General features: G+C 36.2%; 1 long non-coding RNA gene across 1 annotated transcript in view; it reads left to right on the top strand.

Moving 5' to 3' along the window:
• Positions 1-9,904, top strand: part of LOC142068445 (uncharacterized) — a 34,298-nt gene extending 24,394 nt beyond the window's left edge. The window contains exons 3-5 of the long non-coding RNA XR_012664276.1: positions 188-265; positions 576-698; positions 7,527-9,904. This is a non-coding gene — a long non-coding RNA (uncharacterized LOC142068445). The remainder of the gene's footprint in view (positions 1-187; positions 266-575; positions 699-7,526) is intronic.
• Positions 9,905-13,752: the final 3,848 nt, after the last annotated feature.

The raw sequence follows: 13,752 nt of genomic DNA, 5'->3' as shown, positions 1-13,752 counted from the left end.
GATTGATGTTATTGAGGAGTAGTGGTTGGAGAATCTCAGGTTTTACGAATTTGGTCTGAATGTTTCTTCTCTCTCTCTCTCTCGCTTATTGCAATGGTATAATCCTTGAGATTTTCTCTGTGTCAATCTCTTTTCGTCATCCCAGCGTACCCCAGATTTTTATCACACTTCTTCCTTTACTCCACAGCTTTCCAGACCTGATCCACAGCCCTTCCTCTAGATATTGGTTGAAAACGTCAAAACAAAAAATTCAAATATGGTTCAGGTGCGTTCAGCTGGTTCTTACCTAGATGAGATTGTACTATTTTTCTATAAAATGTTTTTCATTATAATCCTGCTATATAATGTAGATTTAACATACTTCATTTACTGAAGGTAGTTATACTGTGTTGCCAAGAAGTGTATTTTGCATTTTGAAAGCTTTTGGAATAAAAATCTCTCTCAAAAGTAGCCATAATTGCAGAGTAATAAATAATCCTCAAGGGATGCCATCAGTTAGAGTTTAGTTTGGGCAAGAACTGCTGGATTGGGTTATAGGTCTTCAATATTCATATATTTTTTGTTTTTCTCTTCAGAAAGAGCCCTGGTAGAAGGAGGTGGTCTCATGCAGAGAGAATCAGTAGAATGATCATCATGGGACAATACTAAGACTGTATCTTCTATTAATGTAAACACTGATAGAAGCTGTAAGTTTATCGGTACGTTCATCCTTGAAGATACTAAAAATGTTACGTACTATACATTTTCTGACACATTACATAGTGTTAATTTACTAAACACAATGGGTGTACACTGGGTGTACACTGTACAGAGTCATTATAAAGTTTCCGTACTAAAATTATATATGGAATGAGACTGTGCTTTAAAACTCCTCTGAAATCAGTGATAGATACACTTTTATTGACAGCTTCTTACTTATGCTACCCTTACTGTAAAAAATAAATGACCCTCTTGTTATGACTACTTCATACATAAGATCCCTCTTCTGAGGAAAATACGGTGCAAAACCTTGGCCCTGATTATGCAGTCTGCTTTCTGCAAGTTGATCCCCATGTCTGCATTAAGCGCCATTGAAGTCAGTGGAACTCCACATGAGTGCTGGGATCTGCCTTTGCAGAGCAGTTTGTGGAATTGGTACCACAGCTTTAAAGGATCTGTGGGCTTTTTCCTTTTTAGTGCAAATATTGTATTGAATTTTCAAACATACAGTAATATAAACAATATAAAAATACATATGCACAAGATAATGAAAAGCAAACATTATATGAAAATACAAGTAATAGGGGTATATTTTCAGATCACACAAATCCTTCCTTTCTTTTTCATTCCTCCCACCCCATTTATGATATGTGCCTATTGTTCACCTCTGGGCTTGATTAAAAACAACACAGTGCATCAGCCAAACTATGGCCCCAGTCCTGCAAGATGTTGCATGTGGTCAGACTCCCTCAGCACAGGAAGCCCCATTGAAATGAATGTCCCTATCAGGGCATGACTCCACTGAGTGGAGTGGGGCTCCATGTGATGTAGGAATCTGCCTGTATGAAACAACTTGTAGGATTGTGGCGTGGGGCCTGTGTTAAGTAATGCAACATAAACATCTCTCAGTTACATCTGGGTATTGTGTTGCCTGGCATGTTCTGTCATCTGTGGAGTCATGTATTTCTGTGCCTGTTCAAAGATACCTATAACTTATATAGGAAGACTTCATACATTTTCTATATTTGGTTGAACAGTAGAATATATGACCTGCTACCTTTTATATAAAATGTATATGTCCTTTTGCCACTATGGTGTCTTCCTAGGATTCCATAATATAAAATTTTCACAAGTTTCTTGATTTTTTTTCCAGTGTGTATCTATTTTTTATGTGTATGTGTATTGCTGAGCAAGGTAATCAAAAGACTTGATTTGTCCTGTCAATTAAGCATAACTAGCTAAGTGGACATTTGTTAATCAAATGTCTTAGAGTCTTTTCATAAGCTTAGGTAATGATTTAACAGTGCTAAGGGTTATATAATGTAGTGAAATATCAAGTTTTAGCTGTAACACTGTGATTGTTCTGCATACTCTCTCTCTCTCTTGTCTCTCTAAACCAAAAGTGAAATGTTGATATGCAGAACAGCACCATGGGTTGGAATATTCCCTCAAAATTATTGGAGGACATTCATAGATCACAGTGAACAATGTTCACTTTATTTAATTTTGCAGGAGGCCAGTTGGCTCAGTGCTTCTTATACTGTAATATATGGACCTTTTAGTTAGGTATGATGTAAAATGGGGACATATGCAGCAGTTTGGGGCTGTTTAACAGTGAATGGGGACAGAAGACTAGAATTGTTCAGAATGAGCATGAGTGTTTCAGAAATGTGGAGCACTGAAACTCCAGTTGAAGTTAATGGGAACAGTGGATGATGCTCAGCACTCTTATTGTATTAGGTCACTTCTGGAGTCCATGGTCAATTTTTCAATTGCAGGGGTACATTAACAATGGGTCACATAGTTGCAGAGAACATTCTTTGACATTATGGTGTTTTAATGCTTTCTAATTTCTGCCCCAAAACTATTTTTAAAAGGAAAATTAGTTGCTGTTATATCTTTGAAAACTGAACTCAAAGTGTATTAAAGGAAATCCATTTAAAGCCTAGGGCAGTACCTGATACAAACTTTTTTTTTTTTTTTTTAGGATGGTTCATTCTCATGATGCAGTTGCTAGCATAGACATCAAATGGGAGTGCAAAATTTCAAAATAATTTAGGTTTACATGAGAAAACGGTAATTCTTTATAAATAACCAGCAGTTTCATTCTGTTTTAAGAAATAAAGAAAATAAAATTCTGCCTCCCATCACTTTTAGCTTCCTGGATTTTAAAGGCACAGATTTATTTACCTAAATATTTTTCGTGTATATTTTTTGTGTTAGATTATAGGCTTTATGATCTCCTCTTTGTTCCCATGCAGTATTGCACTGCGCTACCATGTTGCATTTAATCTGTTGTTTGTTGTATAAAATGATTGAATATAACAAAGATTTTTCTGGAACTGAAACTACACAAGGAAAATTATATCAAGTAATACCCAAAGGAATTTTTAAAATCTTAGTTTAATTTTTTTTCTGCATTACTACATTAAAAAATCTGTCCCTTTGTCTGACTAATGTTAGTTTGATGATTATACTAATATTAACTGCTTTACTTGAGTAAGCAAAGAAGTAGTAAAATACCAGTCAGACCAGCTGCTAATTCACAGTGTAGTACTGTGGTTATTAAAAATACCCCAAAGATGTACCTTTGTGGTTCAGTCTTTTGAATTAGAATCAGCATATTAATTTAGGCCTGAAGCATGATTAAACATTGGAAGGCCCCTTAAGAATTTTCTCCAAATTTTCTTGGATTTCTCTTTATTGGGTCTTCCTGGACTCTGTTTAGCTCTGTAATTGCTTTGCTCCTTTGTTGATAGGTTAAAGCACAATGTGATTTTCTCCACACCATAATATTTAAGAGAACGGCTCAGTGTGTTCCACATGTATCTGTGCAGCTGAGACACAGAGAGACATAGCAAGGGGAGTGGGCTTTTTTCCCCCAGTGTATAAGAAATTATGCACCAGGAAATAAACATGGCCTATCCATGAAAAAGAAAGGCAGCCTGAATAGAAAGGGTTTTCTCTGAAGAAACTGTACTGATGCATAGTGTAGTTGAGGGAATTAATCACTAGTCACATGTATTTCAGGTCTTTATAACCTTCATAGCCAGCTGGCTACTTCTGTATATTGCATGCTGCTAGAATTCCAACATGGAATTTGGCCCCTATGGATTTGCTCTGTGTGTGATCCAGTGCTTCCAACACACACTCTTTTCTTTTCTGTTCTATGATGTGATGGGAAGACCCACCATTGAGATTCTTGCTCACCAGAGGGGTAGCCGTGTTAGTCTGGATCTGTCTCCTCCCTCGGTGTTCAACTGCTAGAAGAGGGCCTCATCCTCCCTGATTGAACTAACCTCATTATCCCTAGCCTGATTCTTGCTTGCATATTTATACCTGCCTCTGGAAATTTCCAGTACATGCATCTGACGAAGTGGGTATTCACCCACGAAAGCTTATGCTCCAATATATCTGTTAGTCTGTAAGGTGCTACAGGATGCATTGCCGCTTGTTCACCAGAGTTCGGGCTGGCAGTGCAATGGTATTGTTATGTTTATGGTACTCTTGGCCTTATGTGCTTGTGTAAGTGGCTAAGATTTTGGCTTTAGACTTTATGTAACAAGAGGAGATATGCCTATTTTTTTTTCAAAAAAGTACATTTGCCTCAGAAGGTATGGATACCTGCCAGCCAGAAGTTTTATTGATAAATGGAAGAGTTTTGTTAAATAGAGGGGTTTTTATTTAACCACTAGTCGTCTTCCCCTCATCTCCACATTTATTCATAGTTGCCAATTATTCCATTTTCCCAAAAGAAAAATGCTTTCCAAATTTTTAAAAATAAAAATAAAGAAAGTTTTAAATGGGGCTGTCAAAGTATTCCCTTTGTACATGTACAGACAAAAGTATCATCTGGCATGGCACGGAGAGAAAAAAGGCAGGGGTCAGAAATCTGATCCTCTGCACAAAAAAATGGAATACTGAGCCCATTCCTGCAGTAATTACTTAAGCAAAACTCCCAGTGAAACATATGGAAATTTTTCCTAATATCTGCAAGATTAGGCCTTACATTTTGTTTTTTCTATGGTGGCATGAGAAAGGACTACATAGGAAAAAAAACAGAGAAGTTATGGTCATCCCTCCCAAAACAATTTACCCAAATAAATAAATAAATAAATAAATAAAATTAAAAATTGGCCAAGAAGCCTAGTCTGAAAATTAGACATGTGGGATTGAGAAAAGAAAAGAGACAAGGGCTAAACCTGAGGTCAGCAGTGCAAGCAACAAAATAGCAGCGGCAGAAGTAGTTTTGCACCTGTCAGAATTTCAGTTGAAAACTTGGCTAGACGTTAGTACGATGCATATGTATTGCATATTTTTATGTTGAGGACAAATATAAAACTAAATGATGATATCATTTCAACTTTTAAGGAGATCTTAAAAACACATATTCTAAAGTGAATGTGCAGCTCTCATTAACAATGATGAGAGATACGCACATGCATTACTTAGAGTGATATATAATAGGTCTGAAATGCATACTTTTTTGCTGTGGAGAGATAATTTATATATGTCACTACTGGTAGTCTAAAATGTTGGCCAAAATGTCAATGACATTTAAAATTGCGTATGATTCAGAGATTATATAATTAATCAGGAAGGCGATAATCTCTTTCTACATATATCTACCATAGTATCTGAGGACCTCACAATCTTTAAACCGCCCTGTGTAGTACAGAAACATTATTATCCCCGTTTTACTGATAGAAGAACTGAGTCATGAAAAACTCAAATGGGGGACTGAGACTTCAACTTGCCCTAAGTGACTTGCCCTATGTCACACAAGAAATCTGTGGAAGAGCAACGAATTGAGCCTTGCTCTCCCAACTTAGTGTCCTAACCACTGGACCACCCTTCTTCTCCTCGTACATGATGCTTGTAAGATTGTGCTTTGAATATTATGTACAATTAAAGCAATGAAAAGACAGAGAGACTGATTTATAAGAAAAGTTGAAAAGAACTAATACATTATCTTTAAAATATACTCTTATGTCTTTGTCTAAACAACTCTAAAGAGAGCATATGATAATTAGGTACAAATACTCCTCAAGCAGAGGAGGAATTGTTAAGGAGGGACCAAGAGGGCATAATCAGGAGTAATGGGATAAAATTGAACAAAGGGAAATTCAGGCTAATTATAATTTACTAACATGAAATTTGCATGGCTCATTAGGATCAACCAATCATTGTGAGGTGCACCTGCCATGGTCTGATTGTTTTGTAGAGGGTTACACTTCACATATTCATTTCAATAATACATTTTTGCTACAATATATTTAATATAAATTACCATTTGCTTGGGACATTTATTGGAAGGCCTCTTCTTAGTGGCCAGCTTCTGAACTCTTATTCACATTGAGTATTTTCTTACTGCTTGAGTGGTCTCACTGACGTCAGTGAGCTTATCCCAGAAGTAAGGTGCTACTCAATGTGAATAAGAATATCAGAATTTGATCATAAAGCTTTGTGATAATCACATTGAGATGATTAGAATAAATTTCTGATTTAAGTCCAGAATTAATAAGATCAGTAAAATCTTTAATAAGATGTATGTGATCTCAGCAACAATCTGAAAAAATATTGTATTTGACAGTCTTTAATTGCAAATTCCAACAGGAACTGATGAGCATAGCTAGGCTAACCTGAAATGAATCCAGTGCTGAGTGTCACTGTGATGGCAGAAAAAAGAGCAATAAGTACTAATGGTATTGAAGTGAAGATGCATATCATCAATATAAAGATTGATTGGTGACAAATTGTTTCACAAAAGTAGCAAGGACACACACACGTGCATGTAATAGATGAAGGATGCAGCACTCAGGCATGTCAGAAAAAACAGTACGGAGACAGTAGATTTAAATCCTTCCAGAAAGATAGAGCATATTACAACTGCACAAAATATACTTAGAACCGAAAAGGAGAATTGATCTGAATGGATACTAAAGATTCTAACCGGACCTTTACTAGGTCCAGCAAGATGCAACGGTCCATTGTATTAAATACTATACTGAGATCTAGGCAAAAGGTCATTTAATATTGATGAAAAGACTGTCTAAACTGTGAATGAGAATTTCCATGAGTACCCTTGGAAGATAAATGTGAATGGATCTGGTAGGCAGACTGTGAGCAAAAAGGCAAAGAAAGGTTTGATTACCATTTGTCATTATTACATTGTAATCTAGGGATATTTTTTTCTTTAAAATGTAGTAATAGTTATTTGATTTTGAAGAGGCAAGATAGAGAGACTGATGAAAGAGACTGTAAATAACAATAATCAAAGGTAAATGATTAAATTTTGAAATAACCCAAGAAGTATAGTACTGAATAGTGTAGCTATTCATTTGTCAACCAGATTGATAATAAGATAAGACAGATAAGATTAATAGTGCTAAACTCATTCAAATTATTAGAGATGGACCCAGAATGTACCAATTGGCAGTGGGATTTGAAATTGACAATGTGTTTTTAAAGTATAACAGATGTATTATTAAATGTACAAAACAATATTGCAGTTTTGTAGTCTACTGTAAAGTTTGCTCAGAAGAAAGGTTTGAGGTTGTGAGTTCTTTCTAAATGGAGAAATCTTATTTGAAGCAGGCAAAACCTGGTCAGCTCATCACACCTTCCACAGTTGGTTAGCCATGTGGAAACCTCAAAGAGTGTAGAGATTCAGTTCACTTAAATATCCCAAAGTATTGTTGCTGACCCGAACATCTTTGATCCTGAAATCAGATGGAAATCTTATAAAACTAGGCTTTTTCACGAATTATATTATTTTCACAAAGCTTATGCATTTTTGAGCAGTTATGTTTATCGTTCAAAAACAGGGCTAGAGTCTGCACATGGATCCTGATATTGTGACCACAGCAGTGCGCCCAAGTGCAATGAAGTGTAGGATTGGGGATACCCGGGATATGCCACCCATATAACGATAGCTGTGAACATCCAATCAAGGACAATGTATTGGGATCAGATTGTGCCTATTGGACATAGGCATGTGTTGGTGTGAAGCTGTACTACCCAGCATGAACTTCAGGAGACATTGTATCTCAAAGGCATAATGCTTCCTAGAACTCCTGGAGATTAGTCACCGTGCAACCCTTTAGGAGGCTTCAGCATGTTCCTCTTTGTGGCTGGACAATCAGCCTTTCTGGCAGGTGAGTACTGGGGATGGCGTTTCCTCTCAGTGTGGTCAATAAGAATATTTCTGTTTTAATGGAAAGTGTGAATTTTGTAATAAGGTTGGTGTTGGAATGCCATATGTGATTTCAAATTTGATTTCCGTAGTTTTTAATGCTTAGAGTTTTAGTGATGAGGGTAATTGTATTCCTTGCTCTGAGCTGAACTTAGCAGCAGCCTTAACTTAAGTTAGGAACATTTTTCTTTTTTTGGAATGTACACATTAGTGGTGGAGATGTTGAAAACTCCGGGATATGTGTTTTGGGTCACAGTTAAGCTTGTGAAATGTGTAAGATGATTTTTTACATGTTAGTATTATCCTTAATCATTTGCACAAATCATAACGAGCTCTTAAGTGGCTATTTCCAAGTTTTCAAATGCATAGGCAGTTTATATTTGACTATACAATTGTTAGTCTTTTATTTACAATCACATAATTATAACCAATTTGTAATCATCTGAGGAACCTTAACAAGAAGTTAACTAAATTTTCTGCTGCCCTAAGAGAAATGCATGTTTTAGAAATGACCACCGCATGCCATGGGCCATAAGTGATTTGGAGAGTCTTGAATGGCTTTATGATAACCAAGCTGAATTTCACCCTCACTGAGTAATGAAACAACTAAAAAATAACTTCATCAATTGAGTCTTAACAGAATGCACATTTTGAAAAAAAATTTAAAATACTTCCAATGTAACAATGTGTTGTAAATTCTGTTCTCTTTAGCAAAGTGCATAAGCATACACCTAACATTAAGCAACATAAACTTCAGTGTATTTAAACACCTTGATGGAACAGCCTAAATGCGGAGTATAAACTGTACTCATTAACCTGACTAAATTTTTTTTGTCAAAAACATAAATCACATATTGGGCTAGATAATGCATTCCTTGTACACCCAAACTTTGCACTGACCTCTCTTGGAGTTTGTATATACAAGGAATACCATATGCAGCCCCTTTTGTCCAAATTATTCTTTATTACAGCAATAAAATGTTTTGCTCCCATGGATGTATTTGTGGCCAAATAGATTTCAAAACAATCATAAAGTCAAAATGAAACTGGCCCAGTGAAAGAAAACAGTAACTGGATAGTTTTGAATTCTCAGTGTAGTCTGAAAGCAATGTTTATGTAGAAAATACAAATATAATGCCTTATGTTCAAATGCAACTACAGCATTTAGCTGTATGAGTTTTCTCAGCATAACGTCTCTTACTTTCTCATTTCCTTTTCTCTACTGTTATCCAAACTAGAAGATATATTTTGGCATGACTTCCAGGGGTCTCGTAGGCTATTGCTAAAGAGAGAAACTTGGACAGTGGTGTGGCAGAGCTAACTACTGGCTGTAATGACTTTAGAAAGTTGCTTGATATAATTGTTGTTACATACTTCATATAATTCCAGTGGTTATTTTTATTCTGCATGTATAAATATGGTTCCATTGTGATTACCTGTACACGCTTTCTTCATGTATTCCATGTGATTACAGTGTATTTCATTCAAGAGTAAAATGAAGCTTACTTTGAGTTTCATCCTGAAAGGACAATGACCACGCTGTAACTTTAGGCGGGGGAGGGAATTTGGCTGGCTGACCGAATGAAGGGAACTGTGCTTTATGGCGTGGGGCAGAGTGGGGAGAGGTCAAACTGCTGCAGAAGGGGACAAGCAGCCAGTGTGATGACACTGACTCATCCCCTAGGAACTGGAGGGGCAGAAGGGTTTAAAAGGGGCAGCCTGCATGGTGAAGCCCCCTTTTACATGGAGCATGCTGAGACAGCACCCACCCTCCCTTCCCTTTAGGTGGTAAAGAGCCAGGTTTGGTCAAGATCTGCTGTGGGCATTGCACTAAACAGCCCTTTTTAGGAGGGCTGGGAAGGATTTTTTTCCCTTGCTATCAGATTGACCTAGGTGGATTGGGCTTTTTTCACCTTCCGCCCCATGGGAAGTAATTGAATGAACATGGGGTTACCTGCACTATAGACTTTTATCTGCCGGGTAGCCCCAGACATCTCATAATAAAGTTGTGGCCTGTTTAAAACCATATCAAATGTGTCCTGTCCTTCTTTCGGTATAACCGGACAAAAAATGAACAGCATATGCTATGAAGTCTAGAGTATTTCTACAGAGAGTAAATAACTCATAATAAGGTTGAATCTTGTTGTTTCTTTTATTTAATCCTTCAGTACTTGATTACTACAAATTTAATTTTGACTGGAGCTGTTTAATCAGGTCCACATTAACTAGCTAAATAGTTGATTTTTTGGCATTCATAGCATGCTATATAAAAGATTAGGATGTTTCACAAGGATACAGACAATGTTACTGCCTTTGGGGAAGCAACAACTTGATTTTCTTTTTTATTATTCAAGATTATAAAATTAATGATGAATGTTATGAATGACAATACTAATACAATAATTCTGGAGTCTCACAATCTTCTCCTTCATACATTATCATTTTTCCATATGTGAACTGGAAAATCATTTTGAATCTGTAGAAGCAGATAAGTATGCTGGTCCTAGGCATCTTCTCGAGATTATTTACCAACTGCATAGATTTGAATCACTAGATCTAATTGACTGGTAACAGTATGCAGCATCAGTATGATTATTTTTTGAGTTATCTATATTAGGCTTGCTGCAAAGAAGACAGAACGTTATAGATTGACGGTGACGTCCCTGCCGCTTCAATTATGGCCCAGTGCCTTACTTAAGATGTATCTTTCCTATTATATCCTTATTTCAGTTAGCGTCAGCGCAGCATGTCAGTGGTCAAATAAGGGAGGGAAGCTACAAGCCAGGCCTACTCAGCAGGGGAAAGTCCTGCAGGCCTGGAGATGCATGGCATCCTGCTGGGGAAGGTGTCAGAGAGAGGTCCACTCCAAGGACCACTGCTGTCACTCAAAAACCTTCTAGAGGGTGGCAGCTCTCAGTAGGGGTGTAAATTGAAACAAAATACACTTAGCTGGGTTTTTAGTTTTAGAGGAAGAAGGATTTGCAGCTGTATTGTAGAAAATCTGAACAGATGCAGTCATTATTCAGAATCCTAATAACATCTGTAATATATTTAATCCTTCAAATTATTAGTTTTCCTAATTTTTTAATCTGATTCTGCATAGTGAAAACAGCTGTATATGATGCTTTAAGATCACTTAGCTCACTTTTTAAAGCAAACTGCAAATTTCTAGGAAACTAATACTCACATATTTTAAATTTTGTTAATGCAAAAATGGTGTGGGTATATGGTACTGCCTGGGAATGAAAGGTACATGTTAAATATTTTATTATGCCAAGCAATCTGTTTATTTTTATGATACATTTCTGTTTGAGTTCACATATGTAGTTTGCACATCAGTGTGCTCCCTCTCTCTCATGTGTGCACATGGTCTCTGTAACCATGGACTTGATTTAATATTTTCAAATAATATTAAACTGATGCTAGTATAGAAATAGGAAGATAAAGCTTGCAGTTTGCCATCTCTGCTTGGTAGAGACAATGGAGCTATTCTATTGTTGGTAAAACAACCAATGATTATCAGCTACTATCCAGAAACTTTCTGGGTCATACAGAGTGTAGTATTCTTGTCTATCCAAATGTAATTATATATCCCTTTTAAAGTACAGAAATAATGCTTACAATTTTAAAACATGCTTTTTTCTAATACATTTTTCTAACTCTGTCTGCTTCTCTTTCTTTGTGACTTTCTCCAAGTAGCTATTGAAATAATGATCTATTAAGTATTCACATGATTAATTTAAAGGAATGGATGTTTCTGTTATTAACAGGCAGAACACCCATTGAAATGAGTGGGAGGTCTGAAATAAAGCATAGATTGAAAAAATAATTAATTGCTCACCTTTGGCCTGACCCTAAAGGTGCTGAACATCTGCAGTTGTTTTCTTACTGTGGGCCAAATCCTGCAGTTTCTACACAGAGAAAATTCTAACTGAAGACAGTTAACATACTATTGAGAGGTGCTGAGCACCCACATCTTCCATTAATTTCACTGGGTGTTGGGGGTGCTTTAGCCTCTTTCAGGATTTGGCCACATGGGAGTTTTGCCTGAGGGAGGGCTAAGAAGTGTGAAGGAGGATTTAAGGATTTTCAACAAAGTAATTAAGCACATGCTTAAGTCCATCCCTGTTGAGCAAAGCATTAAAGTATGGGCTTAGTTTACAGCACATGTTTATGTCCATTGAATTTAATGGGGAATTAAGCACTTAGATCCTTAGCCTTACAGGGGTGTATTTAAGTATGTGCTTAAGTGCCCTGCTCAATTGCAGTTTTGGCCTGATCTCTGCAGAACAAATTCTATATATCTAAAATGTTAGACCTTTTATATTTGTTATACTGTTCAATATGCACTGTAATGTATTTTAATCACTTAGGGTGTCAGCATTCCGCTACCAAAAAAGAAGCGGAATCTAACCGAGATGCATATGTCTACAAACATGCACAACATCAATAATACTAACGGGAGTTACATGCAGATCCCTGCATGCTTGGTGGGGGAGAGATACTTGTAAGAGTTGAATAATGCACTTTATTATGAAATATAATATTACAAATGTCACATTTTGGAGAAAAAATTTAAACCAAATAGTTCTTAAACTAATAACAATCCAGAAAATCTAGTTTCTCTGCCTTTTAGATGCCCTTCATATTGTTTTTGTAATCCTTATATAAATATAGATTTAGAACATCATGACTGGAATTCCTAGGGGGGATTTTTGTGGCACTTTAGAGCAAAATGTGGTTGACACTTGTTCCGTGTTACCCTTGGGCTACAGTTTTGATCACAGACTGAATGGATTTATTCTTGTCAGCACAATGAATTTTACACTCATGTCACAGGTAAATTTTACAATCCTTTTTCATGTGCAAATGAAGCACAACTGAATTCACTTATTTTTTAATATTTCAGCCGAGTTCTGAAAATAAAAAGAAGCCTAACAGATAAAATACAGACTGGGGAGCAGTGCCCTTCTGCTCTTAGGCAGTCCTGGGAAATTTATTGCAATACAAAGCATTGATGCTTCTTTGAAATGAAACAGTAGTTGCACAAAACTCTAAACCATGATGACTACATAACAGGTGCAATGATAGAGTACCCTTCCATTGGGTTAATTTTAACAAAGCAATTAGTAATCATTTCATGACCTCTCTGATTGTAGTTAACAGGTGTTGAAGAACATCATATAGCCTCTTTCAATTTTAAAACATTTTAAAGCGTTCAAGCCCTTTTGCCCTGGTATTGGACACCAGTGACAGTTGCTTTGAATTTAAAAAAAAATTGTATTTCGATCATAGAATCTCAAGAAGGTTAAACATAAATTAGTCATAAAGCCTATGAAACAGAGAGGAAATGATTAGGCTTTAGTATTATCTCAAAATTTCAGTGTTTTAATCCTACTAGTATTTAATTATGAAGAAAAAGAGCTAATTCCGTTTTCCTTTAAAAACAAAAACAAAACTGTCACTTATAACTTCAAACATTAAAGTGCAATGTGCTATGTAATGCTGCAGATCTGAGCAATGTTTAAGACAACAAAGTGCTATTTGATAGTCTAGCCTTTCTGTGGAACAGCTCTTCTTCCTGTCTTTGATGTGTGGATGGTTTATTTAATCAATTATTAATCAAAGTTATGGCATTTTTTCTTATATATTTAGGTAAAACTAAAAGATGCCTCTCCTTGCTTTCTTGCTTAAATAAAAGTTTAAATAGCTTGTGGAAATACTTGATTTTGAACAAGAAATATATTGGAGAGATTCCAGTTTTAAAAGCCCTACTGTGTTTGAGCAGTGTAGTGTATGTTTGAAATAAAAGGGAAAAATTGGAATTTCTTAGTCCTCTACCAGGTGATGAGCTTAGC

Source organism: Caretta caretta, chromosome 11 (assembly GCF_965140235.1).
Source record: "Caretta caretta isolate rCarCar2 chromosome 11, rCarCar1.hap1, whole genome shotgun sequence".
NCBI classification, from domain to species: Eukaryota; Metazoa; Chordata; order Testudines; family Cheloniidae; genus Caretta; species Caretta caretta.
Note: the sequence above shows the minus strand (reverse complement) of the source record. Positions and strands in the feature narration are given on the sequence as shown.